We start from the raw sequence: 13,112 nt of genomic DNA, 5'->3' as shown, positions 1-13,112 counted from the left end.
AGTAATGGGAAGGAATGATCTCGCCAGGATTAGAAACCAGGCATTCAGCGTCATTGGCCGATATGCTATCCTCTGCGCATTCTCAATAAGGAGTATTTGTGTAAAATTTCAATCAGCAACCTTAACTGGTTGGGAAGTTGGCGCTTTCGGCAGGTGAACGGACATGATTAGATTGAATTAAAATGTCATACCGATCGCAAATGTACATATATACCTTATAAGGTCTTAGGTCAATATTTCAAGGTGTTGCAAACGGAATGACGTAGTTTGTATACACTCATCCCGTGGTGCAGGGTATAAAAATGAATGTGACCCTTTTCCTATGGTCAAAGTGCCACAGTTTTCAGTTAATATATTTTAGATGACTAATTGGATATTGGGCTAATTTGCAACAGTTGGATAAGACTTTGCGTAAATCATATGGAGAGTTGGCGCTTCTGACTTATTATGTCCATTTTTAATTTGTATGTAACGGCTGAATCATTGAGTACATGCATAATGCATGTAGAGGATATCCGCCGCATCGAAACTAAAACAGCAACAGATTGACCACCTCGATTATTTCCAATGCAGGTAATGTTGTTTTCCCTCCGCAATTTACCTCGGCTAAATTTTATTGATACGTATTGCATTGTCTTGACTGTCTTGTGGGGGAGGCCAGTGAAATCCGAAGCGATGGCCCACTTGACAATAATGTCATACAGAGTGACTGAATTAATACCACCAAAGTCGTTCGAATAGAATAGAATTGAACTGGAATTGGGACAATCAATGATTAACGAGCTGCTTAGACTGACTAAAATCATTGTTCGTTGTTGCAGTTGTGCTTTGCTGTATTGTTTTTGCATTTTATTTTGTTTAGGCGCTGTCGTTTTACCAAATAATTGGCCATAATCTCCTTACAATGTATGGGGGTCTTTGGATTCACACAGTGCTGCCCCTTGGTCTAAAGGCAACCAGCCGCTGCCTCCACCCACAGACAAACACATGAGCACGAGCTAATATTCGCACACTCGTGTGGCTGGATAATAAACATGTCGATGCATCGTCATATAAACACTCACACACTCACTTTTCCACCTAAAATCAATTGCAATCAACAAAACCAGAGAGTGAGCAAGAGAGTAGCGACACGTGCTGTATATTAAACATGTTGCCAAACATTGCAGTTTACTTGCAACATTGCAATGTAAACAGTCAATGAATCACTGCCGGAAGTGTATTTCCCGCCATAAAATTCTTCAAAGAGTACATCAAGCCGGCTCCCTGCCTGCGGGCGGTGCGGCAAAATAAGAAATGTTGCCAGACTCATGTTACTTGACAGTTTGGTTGTTGGCCCAACTGTTGCTCGTTCGATGCACAAGTTGCTTGCATTGTCTCCCCTCCACATTCCATAGGCATCCAATGGTCGACCAAACAACACACGCAGCACTCAGTCAAATCAACAACTTACTTCGTCTTCCCACTCCAAGCCGCCAGTCTGTCATCCAGTTATGCCGTTTTAACCGGCACTCGGGCAACATGCATGTGGCCCTAGCCACCTCAACATTGACTGTGGCTGACTGACTGGCTGTTGCTGTTGCTGTTGCTGCTGCTTGGTACTCCCAGCCGAGCTGAGCAGCTTTAGCTGGCTGTTGTGTGAGTGGATGGATGGATGGATACGTTAGCACGACGTACGTACGTACCGAGTGCATGGATGGATGGATGGAAATTTGCCTTTTTCTTACGTAAATAAGAATTTTGGTTTTTGAAAATTCAGTTTGTATTCGACTACCAAATGCACCGAACGGGTTTGGCGCTAGTGCACGCAACACCGAAGAACGTCTCTCGCATCGAGCAAAATGCACCAGCAACACCGATGTTAGAAGTGTTGCAGTCTGCATCGTCTTGGCACTGTGAAGAGTGCAAACTCCAAAAACAAAAATCTCAATCGCTAAAAAACAGAAACCAACGATTTTTTACTTGCAAATACAATTAAAAAAAAAAGACAAAACAAAACAAAAACTATCGACAATCTTAAGTTTTGAATATTTACTCAAGGCAACACCACCGACTAGAACTTAAATCCAAAAGAAAGCGAAAAGTGCCGAGTGTTGTAATTTTTTCTTCGTTGCGCTTTTATTGTGGAAGTGTGGCCGAATGCAATAGCTCTTGGTCGCGCATTCGTTTACAAATTGTGCAAAATCAAAAGAAGAAAATCAAATCGCTTAGAGAAAGGCAATAAAAATAAAATTAAATCAAGCAAAATAATTAAACGACAGCAAGAGTGTTTTGAAAACCTGTGGGTGTTGTTATTTTCGTTATTGTTGCCGTCGCTCATTGGCCGCAGTAGTTCACAGAGCTTGTCGCGCGCGCTAAGCGTTTTGCCAATATTTTCCGAATAACAAAAATATTCAAACCAACAAAGAGTGAAGCAAAGCAAGCAAACAATCGAAAGTGACCTCCCCCTCCCAAAGGGCCCTGCAATGCGGATGGCAGACGCCCTCTTCTTATTATAAACTGATATTCGATACAAGGCAAGAGAATGGTGAAAAGGTAGGTTTTTCCATTTCAGCAAAAATTTAGTTTTGTTTTCTTTGCAAACGAAGTCAAGAACACCTGACTATTGATCGATTTGCAGAAGTTAATGGGCTTGAGGGCAGCGCCCACAACATCATTCCACACTTGTGTGCCATCTGCTCAAAGACAATTGCAATAAAGACTAGTGCAGCCAACAACAACTATCGATTAAGTGATTTGAATAATATTTATGAAAATTTTTTTATTATTTTTCAAGTAATCAGTTTGCAATACCGCAATATTCTAACATTTGTATTTGAGTATGTATGCATTTGCGATGCCCTTCTGCACAAAGAATTTGTAATGGTAAAATGTTCGCTATTCTACAGGTACAAACAACGATTTCACAATAAGAACAGATAGAAAACAGCATATGTGAGGGACTTTACACTCTAAATTCATCTATGTGCACTGGGAGCTTACTGAGAAGTGCAAGGTGTACATCCAAGCCGCGAGTGGACCATCTATGATCTCAGATCATCGAGATTCATCTAGATTTTTTTGTTTTCAGTAAGAAATAGAAAACACTTTTTTCTAAAACATCAGAATATTTACACAAAACGAAATGCAGCACCTTTCAGCTAAACCAGCAAATATTTAACAAATAATTATTGTTGCAAACAAAATTTTACCGTCTTCGATCTGAATGCTGTTTCCATGAGACCAGTAACAGAACAACAATTAAACGACATAATGTTCACTACTTTGAACACTTTGCCATTCCATAGCCTATTCCCTGTTTCAACTTCACCCAAAGTACCGCTATACCTAATTTCTGTGGATGTTTTAAATTTCGATAGACAATATTTATATGTGCATTAGTAAAAATTAAAGTTTAAGGAGCTAAAGAGCCAACAATTTTCAATTTTTTGGTGATTAATGTGATATGTGGGGGAATCCAGGTGAAACGAACGCAATTTTTGATTGAAATGTTTATTTTTTTATTTTTTTTTTTTTATGAGAACAAAATTTCTGTATTCTACTCATAGTGAATTAAACGATTTCAAAATGCTTTCGAATGAAAAAAAAATTACCATATATTGTAAAAAAAATGGTTACAAAAATGTGTGAGGCGCTCTACAAAAAATGTGTTCTTCGAGGTTAGTGTATATTTTGGCCGTTTCAAGCTAATTTTGCGCAGTTAAAAAAAATGATATTCAATGATTTAAAGATGAACAAACAACAATTTTAAGTTTGTATCTTAAGAACCCAACTTTTACAATTTTTTGTCTAAAGCCTTGAAATCTATGTGACGCACGCTACGTGACGAACGCAGCATTTTTTCCAGTAGCTTATAATGAACAAGAAAAATAGTGTTAAGTTCGACCACACCGAATCATATATACCCTTCACCATGGATCGCATATCTCAAGTTCTTTGAATGACTTTTTCAAAGATATATGAGCTTGTCATGCCGTACAAGTCATAGAAAAATATTACCTCGAAAATTTCAGACAAATTGAATAATTACGACCTCAAGAGGCTCAGAAAATCAAATTGAGAGATCGGTTTATATGAAAGCTATATCAGGTTATGAACCGATTTAGATCATACTTCGCACAGTTGTTGGAAGTCATACCACAACGACATATGCATATGCATCTAGGACTCAAGAAATCAAATCAGGAGATTGGTTTATATAGCAGCTATATCAGGATATGGACTGATTTTGATCAAGGAATAGAATTGCGCCAGAAGTCAAAGAAGTCAAATCGGTAGATCGGTTTATATGGCAGCTTTATCAGGTTATGGACTGATTTAGATTTAACACAGTTGTTGAAAGTCATAGCATAATCATATGTGCAAAATTTCAGCAAAATCGGATACGATTTGCGCCCTCTAAAATCTCAAGATGTCTAATCGGGAAATCGGATTATTTGGCAGCTATATCAGGTTATGGACTGGTTTAGAACAAACGTAGCTCAGTTGTTGGAAATCGTTTCTCAACGTTTTGTGCAAAATTTCAGCCAAATCGGATAAAAATTGAGCCCTCTAGAAACTCAAGTAGTCTTATCGGGAGATCGATTTATATGCCAGCTATATCAGGTTATTAACTGATTTATACCATACTAAGCACAGTCGTAGGAAGTCGTAACAAAACATTTCGTGCTAAATTTTAGCCAAATCAGATAAGAAGCTCAAAAAGTCAAGACCCAAAATCGGTTTAAATGGCAGCTATATTAAAACATAGACCGATTTGGTCCATTCACAATTCCAACCGACCTACCCTAATGGGAAGAATTTATGCAAAATTTCAAGCGCCTAGCTTTACTCTTTCGAATGTAAGCGTGCTTTCGACAGACAGACGTACGGATATGGCAAGATCGTCTTAAAATGTCATGGCGATCAAGAGTATATATACTTTATGGGGTTTTAGACGAATATTTCGGGGAGTTCTAAACAGAAATGACCATCCTATGGTGGAGGGTATAAAAGGAATTTTAAAGTTTTGAAATTAAAATGATGGTGATTTGCAAATTGCAATAACTTTTTTTCAACGTATTACAAAATTTTCATATTTTATTTACAATACATGAAGGAGAACTCAAAGCGTGATGTCGAGCAATATATGATTTGTAAAACAAATCCACTTAAAATATAAAAAAAACAGTTTTTTTATTGAATGATTCTACAGAACGATACGATCGATTTCAAAGCTCGTGTTTGATTTGCCTTTTCTATTTGTTGTATTTGATCTGATTGGAATCAAGCTACATAAATTGCCGTCTCTTCAATAAATTAACACAGTTTTAAAAACCCTTTAATATCATATGGATTCATGCTTAATTCTAACATTAGAAACTTAATTTCATGAAATAACTAAAAATTTTAAAATTCATTTTATCAATATTTAGGATGCCGAATTCTTTAAAAATGCACATTAAGCTTCTTTAGAATGTTTACGCTGGTGGACCACTCGAAATCCATTGATTTCGTGCCTAACATCAAATCAATTATCTTATGATCTTTTCGATAATGGAATGTCGCGCCTTCTGTAATCACAAATTAAGACAAAATTTCTTTAAAATCTGTCCCAAACTATTTTTTCTATAAACAAATTTCAATAAAAATTTTTATAAACAAACCTTTCTTCCTTTAGTAAACTAATTTTTAATTTAAAAAATTTATTATTGGCTTTACCCTTATTTAACGGTATAATAAAATAACATTTCGTAATTCTACGAACATCAAACTATATGAAGGAATACGAACCAAGTAAAATCACGCTTAGTTCGGCTGGGCCAAATCTTGGTAACTCACCACCATAGCTTTTTTTTTGTTTTTACCGGATCTATATACTCGTGAATATTAAAAAGATCATAAGTGTACTGTATATACTAAATTTCCGACAAACCCGAAAAAAATTTAAGTATTATATGTGACGACTATTTTCTATTTGTAGACCTTTTTAGGAGTCAATATAACCAAATAGGCTTCTAATCTCCGGACCAGTTTTTTGGGACCCTAACTGTACAGTGCTTGATGTGGTTCATTCAGAGCATTAGTGTACAATTTTCAAGCTGTTAACTCAGACTCAGATTTTACAAAGAGCGGACCCGTTTTCGAGACCGGACCATCAATTTAAAGATTTATAAAATCAACGATAGAGTTGCTTTCTAGGAATCTCTTTGTCCTCTTGATCGATTTGTCAATCTAAATTTCTGTAAGGAACTTGAATGCGTTAAGTAGTCAGTATCATTCTATATTTTAGGTTTCTTTCTCCTCCAGCGACTAATAACGTCAGGTCCTTTTATGCATGGCATTTTTCATTAATTGTCTGCCAGTATTTATTTATATTCAGACTAACTGTGGAATTCTCTGGTTCAAACTCCATTATAGTAACGAAGTGCGGATTTCTGTAACATTATGGTTAGGAAATTTTTTGTTTATAATTCATTTGCAATATATATATATCGTAGCAATTTCTTAATGAAAATATAATTTGGCATAACATTTATGGAGTGTGTCAGATTGGCGAAAGGTGAAAAAAAAAACAAATGTGGACTATTTAGTTATTCAATTAGCTATGTAAATATTTTATTGATTTGTTTTGTTTCAGGTACTTTTTCCAATGATCATTTAGAATCAATTTTTGAAACGAATATGGTACTAAAATGTTGGTCCAAGTACCCAGCGGGCCCCTTCAGGCTTTGCTTCAGGTATTTTTTCCATTGATCAAATTCATTTAGAATCAATTTTCGAAACGAATATGGAATTAAAATTTGGGTCCAAGTACCCAACGGGAACCTTCAACCCCAAAGCTCCTCTAAACAGATATATTCGAAGTTCATGTCAATGATTACAAATACATAAATGAATACAAATACATACATTACATTAATTAGCCACTAGCCGAACGTACATTGGCGTTTCAGACGCCTCGATCTTCTGCCCTCATTTTATAATCTTCGACATCAAGTTTCGATGTGTCTCCCGCCACTTGATTGTTTCATCGCGTTTTTGGTCGTCCCGGTTTGTTTACCTTCAAAAGACTTCTTTGTTCGAGCTTCTTAATACATTCTGACAACATGACCTTGCCAACGCAGTGGTTGTATTTTGATATGTGTAACTATGCTGTCGTCGTTATACAGCTCGTGGTTCATACGACGTGGTTCATTAACGCAAACTGTTACATATTTTTTGTTAAGAATCTTTCTCTCAAACACTCCAAGCACTACCTCGTTGCTTTCACAAGTACCCAAGCATCAGAAACATACAACAACACGGGTAATATCAGTATCTTGTATAGTGTAAACTTCGACTGTCGAGAGATGCCCTTGTTTCTAAACTGCTTACTTAATCCAAAGTAGCATCTGTTTGCCAGTATTGTTATTCTTCTTTATCTTGGATAAAGTTGCTAACTATCTTAAAGATGTAGTTCTTTTGGGAGTTGACACCATCCATTTCGTTTTATCTGACTCCGTTTCTATTCTTTCAAAGGCTGCTCAAAGCATCTCGACACTCTTGGTAGTAACATGGGTTTGTTGAGGAAGACTTTCGGTACCCAAGTACGGATTTCGCGGCATTTTCCATGGAGTGGACAATAATTTGTTACTGCGCCATTATATCGTCGGAACAAGGAGTGCTTTCATCAAGCAGTTTGGTCAGTCGAGTGGGGTATGGCGTTGACATCTGTTGTATTTTCAGCTTTTCAATGTCCAGCTTCCGTGCAGTGTTATACGTACATTCCTCGCCATGCTTAAATGGGTGTGAACCTTTGCTGCTACAAGGTAATGATCCGAGTGTAATTCGCTCCACGGATCGATTGTATATCTAACACGTTGTATAAATGCCTTACATCTATCACAACGTGATCAATTTGGTTCCTCGTGTTTTGATTGGTTGACAGCCATGTGGCTTTGTGAATATTTTTATGTTGAAATCTGGTGCAGCTAACTATTGGGTTGCCCAAAAAGTAATTGTGGATTTTTTAAAAGAAAGTAAATGCATTTTTAATAAAACTTAGAATGAACTTTAATCAAATATACTTTTTTTACACTTTTTTTCTAAAGCACGCTAAAAGTAACAGCTGATAACTGACAGAAGATAGAATGCAATTACAGAGTCACAAGCTGTGAAAAAATTTGTCAACGCCGACTATATGAAAAATCCGCAATTACTTTTTGGGCAACCCATACCATGTTTTTTGCTGCGGCGAAATCTATTAGCCACATCCCATTATCGGCCGTTATCTCGTGGAGGCTAAACTTTGCGACGGTTGGACTAAAGATGACTTCCTTCCTTATCTTCACATTAAAATCTCCCAGAACGAGTTTAACCCATTTTCGATAGGTGTTGCGTTTTCGCATCAATGACTTGGCGAACGAAGTCCACCAGAAGATAGGAAAAATTAAAACAAAAAGGAAAACAATATTTATTTTTGATATTAAATATAATGTCTGTACCATCTTTTTTTTTCAACCCCGATTTCTCGGGATCTATACTACATCAAAACACCGAGTGTACTCCTTATTTATCAGGGAACCGATTACATAACAAGAAGGAGTAGTGGACTAAACTGGGTTAATATCATGGGCGGGGCAGCTGTCATATTCTCTCTTTAAGTGCTCGTAGAAAATATCGTTGGTCTGCTCATCCTTGTCTTCCGTCGGGGCATAGGCACAAATAAGGTTGATGTTGATCAATTTGGCTTTTATGCGGATTATGGCCGGCTGAGTAAAGCTTGAGACGAGGTGTTTCAGTCTCCGACTACCCACAAATCAACAGCCAAATTCATGCCTCGCTATAGTATAGATCGTCACCGATTGGTGTTGTTCTGACGCCATTCCCGGTCCATCGCACTTCCTGTTAAACGGTAATGTATTTCGGCCTTGTATTTCTCCAATACATCCGCCAGCGCGTATACTGCGCCTTCTTTATACAGAGTTCATACATTCTAGGTGCAGATCAGCAAATCGTGGTCCTTATTTCGATGGCGTGGGTCGTCAACGTTAGGGGATCCGTTTTTACTCTTCCTTTGTTTCTTAGAGTAATTCTTAGTTACTAGCCCTGCGCCCCAACGGCATGGGTTTTGTGGGATCGCACATGTATACTTTGTTGATGGTAATTCACAGAATTCATTAAAAAAATACCGAGGAGTGAAAACTTTTCTCCATTTAATATAACAAACACCCATTTAAAGTCTTTGGGCTTTTCCCAAAACTTTGTCTTCTTCCGTATGCAAATATAGGTTTCAGGCACTTGTAAATTGCAAATAGAGCAATTTCCGTTCTTATCATTCTTGAAGGCTTTCGAATTGAGGTTGAGGAGACCACCCCTGGTACGAAAGATCAAGCTGATTAGTTTCGGGGAATTAATTTGCACTAAATATAGAGAAATATTATATTCAAGATATGGGTAGGGGTCGTGGAATTGTGAAGCCCCTTCCTTGTTCAACATTCTATTACGTCGTACAAAGTCGAGCAGCATAGACCTGTGCAACACAACTAGTTCTCTACCTCTAAGACCAAAATCAAGTCTTTGTCCAGTTAACGCCAGTGCTTATTGTATTCTCCGCGAGCAAACGAGGTAGTCTGTCAACTGGCATCGTGAGAACTTTTTTTAATATTAAAGTGTAGTTTAGTTTCAGCATCTCCGAGTACATACTAGGGAGTCCTGTTTCGATAGACAACATATAGTTGGGTGTATCACTGGGAAAGTAAAGCATTTTTTGACAAAGAACCTAAAAAATTTTCTGCTTGCTCATATCCATCATTTCCCCACACCAATGCACCGTAAAGAACTTCGCAGCTATATTAAAATAACCATTTTTTTCGATATCCGAGTTCTTCCGTTGTGGATGAAGCTTAGCCATGTCGAGTTTATGACACTCTTAGCAGATTGAAGCCTGTCCCAACGGACAGGTTATACGCTAAATTTATGCAGAGACATTTGTAATCATTTACGACCTCTATGGGCCGATTGCCGTAAAACCAAGACTGACTGTTACTGATCCTAGGTCCCTTTCTAAAGACGACAATCTCAGATTTGGTCAGATTCAAACTTGGACCCCATAGAGAGCAATAATCATGCAGAGCATCTATCATCGACTGCAGTCCCCTAGGAGAGTCCGATAAGAGATCAATACCATCGGCATACACAAGCACCCTAATATGGATCTCTCCAATCCACACGCCCGTGTACGTCGTACAGATAAAAAAAAAAACAGCAACAGACTGAGTAGCCTCAAAAGGTGCAGCCAGGGTCGAACTATCCCACACCTGACTTATAGTGTCACTATAGATCAAGAGCTATATATTAATCATCTTTGTAGAAAGTCCCATTGTGGGCATTTTATAGAACAGCACCATTTCGAATGTTTTATAGAACAGCACCATTTCCGCAGCACCATTTCGAATGTGGCAGAAAAATCAACAGCATATTTATGGAACTAGAACCGGATTCTATCAAAAAACTGGTCTTTATTATCCTTACCATTTCCGAATACAAATAATGGTTCATGCATATCAAAGGGCGCTCGAAAAACGAGTCTATCAGGCATGGAAGCACTCATTCTATACATCTAGCTTGAGAACTGCATGATAATAAACCACTGAAATATTCGCGAAATGAATTAGGACTTAATTATTACCCGTCGTAGGTGGTGTGTCCTTCAATTTATTCGTGAGTTCCCAAAAACCCGACTAATTAATTCTTAACACTACTCAATTTTTCAAACTCAGCATTGTATAATGCAAGCCTTTTTCTGTTACAAAGATTCATCCAACAGTACCTACATTCTGCGCATTTCCTCCAATCTAACAACTCTGAAATAACCGTGGAACCTATAGCGTAATCTTTCACAGTTGAACCCAGAACGTATATTCGCCCCTCTGTTACCTTCACATCGCCCATCAAAGATTACTCCATCTTGAATCGGTTAGGTTAAAGTGGCGGTCTGCCATCAGACTCACATAGACGTTTTGGTCCATTGTGATACCACAGGATTAGCAGAAGGAAGATGCCTTCTAGTTCCTACCGTTGAACAGTCCAGATCGCTTTAGACAAGTTCTCAAAGAAATGAGAACCTAATGTGGAACTCCTTCTGACTGCCATTGCCGGATAAGCACACAGCATATGTTCTATAGTCTCTCCTTCCTCGATGTCCTCACAGTCACAAAAGTCGTTACTGGCAACGTACAGTTTGTCAGAATGTTTTCCGATCAGACGATCGTGATATACACAATGACTGAGACTTCTATTCTAGCCAGTTTCAGCAAAGCGGTAGACCTCTTCAAGTCTGGACTAGGCCACATAATTTTGCAAAATAAGTTTAAGTTTATTTGTTAATCTTGAACTTCATATGTCAAAAAACAAAGATTAGGGATGAGTATGAATTAGCAGATATGCTTATCAGCAATCTAAAGGGTTTTTACAAATATCTTTTCTGCTAACGAGTGGAACCAATAGACATATCTTCTTTCTCGTTGCTGCTTGATCACATCCCGATTTGTATTTCTGAATGCGATTATTTATTTTCCATTGCTGATAGAAATTCATTGCACTTGTTGTGTAATGCAAACCTTTTCTCGCAGTTTTAAAATGAATTTGTAATTTGTCATTGATGATAATTTATTGCACAAAAAAGAAATTTACATCCTCCGTTGTAAACATGTTTCAGTTTGGTTACGTATTGCTTAAAAAGGTCTAAGAACAAAAATGTGATTGAAAGCAATTGTATTTTTTCAACCGACACGACCTCCAAATTTCGGAATAGTACTTTCTAAGTAAGCCAGTTGAGGTCCTTAACGCATTGCGCTTTTATTTTTTTATTTAATTATTTAATGAATACCTACACAACAAGATTAAATTTTATAGTTATAGTGCAGGCTTATAGGAACAGTCTTTAGAAATATTAAAACAATTTTTAAGGGAGTAAATTAACTTTAGAATTTTGTGAAATAGTTAAAATAAACTTTAGAATAGGTCAGAAAATATTATTGTTAAAAAGAAGAATATGCAATTGAAAGCAGCTTATTTCGAAGAAAAATTGAAAGTCGTTTTTTAAAAATTGACGCGTTGCTGATGTTTTGGATATTGTGAGGAAGAGTATTCCAAAGACGTTTGGTACTCGTATAAAATTTCCAGATACTAAGATCCTTCTTCTAAAAGGGACAAGTTTTCTACCTCTTCAAGATCGGGCAAATATTAATTTGTCATAGAGGTATTTAGGTGTTTGCTTCCAAATAATTTAATTTAAAAATAGTAGAGATATAGTTCTGAGTAGATCGGCGAAGCTACAGCCACAAAGGGAAGTAGCCAAGTAAGAAACATGTTGAGTCCTTCTTATACCATAGACATACCTTATAATGCTGTTGAATACTACATTTAATTTTCGTTGGCTTAGTGAATCGCAGCTTGAAAAAAGTTCACACCCATAGACTAGACTAGGAATTAGATATGTCTTTGCTTACAGAATTCGAATTTCGATTGGTGTATAAGAGTGTTTTATCCACAGTGCACGCAGCTTTGCATATATCTGCCCGGCAACAGCATTTATGTATATGATTTGACCAAATTAATGAACTGTTAAAAATCACACCTAAGTTGACGAATATTTACATGTATATTACTAACTTATACTGAAACAAGTAAGTACGGGCCAAAGTCGTGCCATTCGATACTCTGGATTGGATGATAAATGTGTTTGCAAAGCCCATAAAATTGTGAAAATCGGAGGACATTTAAAGGGTGATTTTTTAGCTGTTATCTTTTTGCAACATTGGTTTAAGCCTACTAAAATGTTTTCTATAGACAATTTCAATAAATATTTAAAAAAAAAAATTTTAACCCATACGCTTGACCCTCGACTCTGTTATCCAATTTGGATGAAATTTCATATTTTTATACTTAAGAGCGTTTATATTGACGTAGTCATTTTTATACCTCCACCATAGGATGTGGGTATACTATTTTCGTCATTATGTTTGTCACACCTCGAAATACCCCATAAAGTCTATATATTATTGATCGCCATGTCATTTTAACTCGATTTAGCCATGTCCATCCGTTTGTCCGTCGAAAGCACGCTAATTTTCGAAGGAGTAAAGCTA

The 13,112-nt window shown here is 37.1% G+C and overlaps 1 protein-coding gene across 3 annotated transcripts in view; it reads left to right on the top strand.

Annotated features, from left to right (window-relative positions):
- Window positions 1–1,732: 1,732 nt before the first annotated feature.
- Window positions 1,733–13,112, top strand: part of LOC106092422 (uncharacterized) — a 182,588-nt gene continuing 171,208 nt past the window's right edge. For 2 of the 3 annotated variants that reach the window (XM_059369422.1, XM_059369421.1), the window contains exon 1: window positions 1,733–2,535. The gene's annotated coding sequence lies outside the window, so the exon portion shown is untranslated. The remainder of the gene's footprint in view (window positions 2,536–13,112) is intronic. The other variant, XM_059369420.1, reaches the window with a different exon arrangement.

This window comes from Stomoxys calcitrans, chromosome 5, assembly GCF_963082655.1.
Source record: "Stomoxys calcitrans chromosome 5, idStoCalc2.1, whole genome shotgun sequence".
NCBI classification, from domain to species: domain Eukaryota; kingdom Metazoa; phylum Arthropoda; class Insecta; order Diptera; family Muscidae; genus Stomoxys; species Stomoxys calcitrans.
This window is presented reverse-complemented; position numbering and strand designations above follow the sequence as displayed.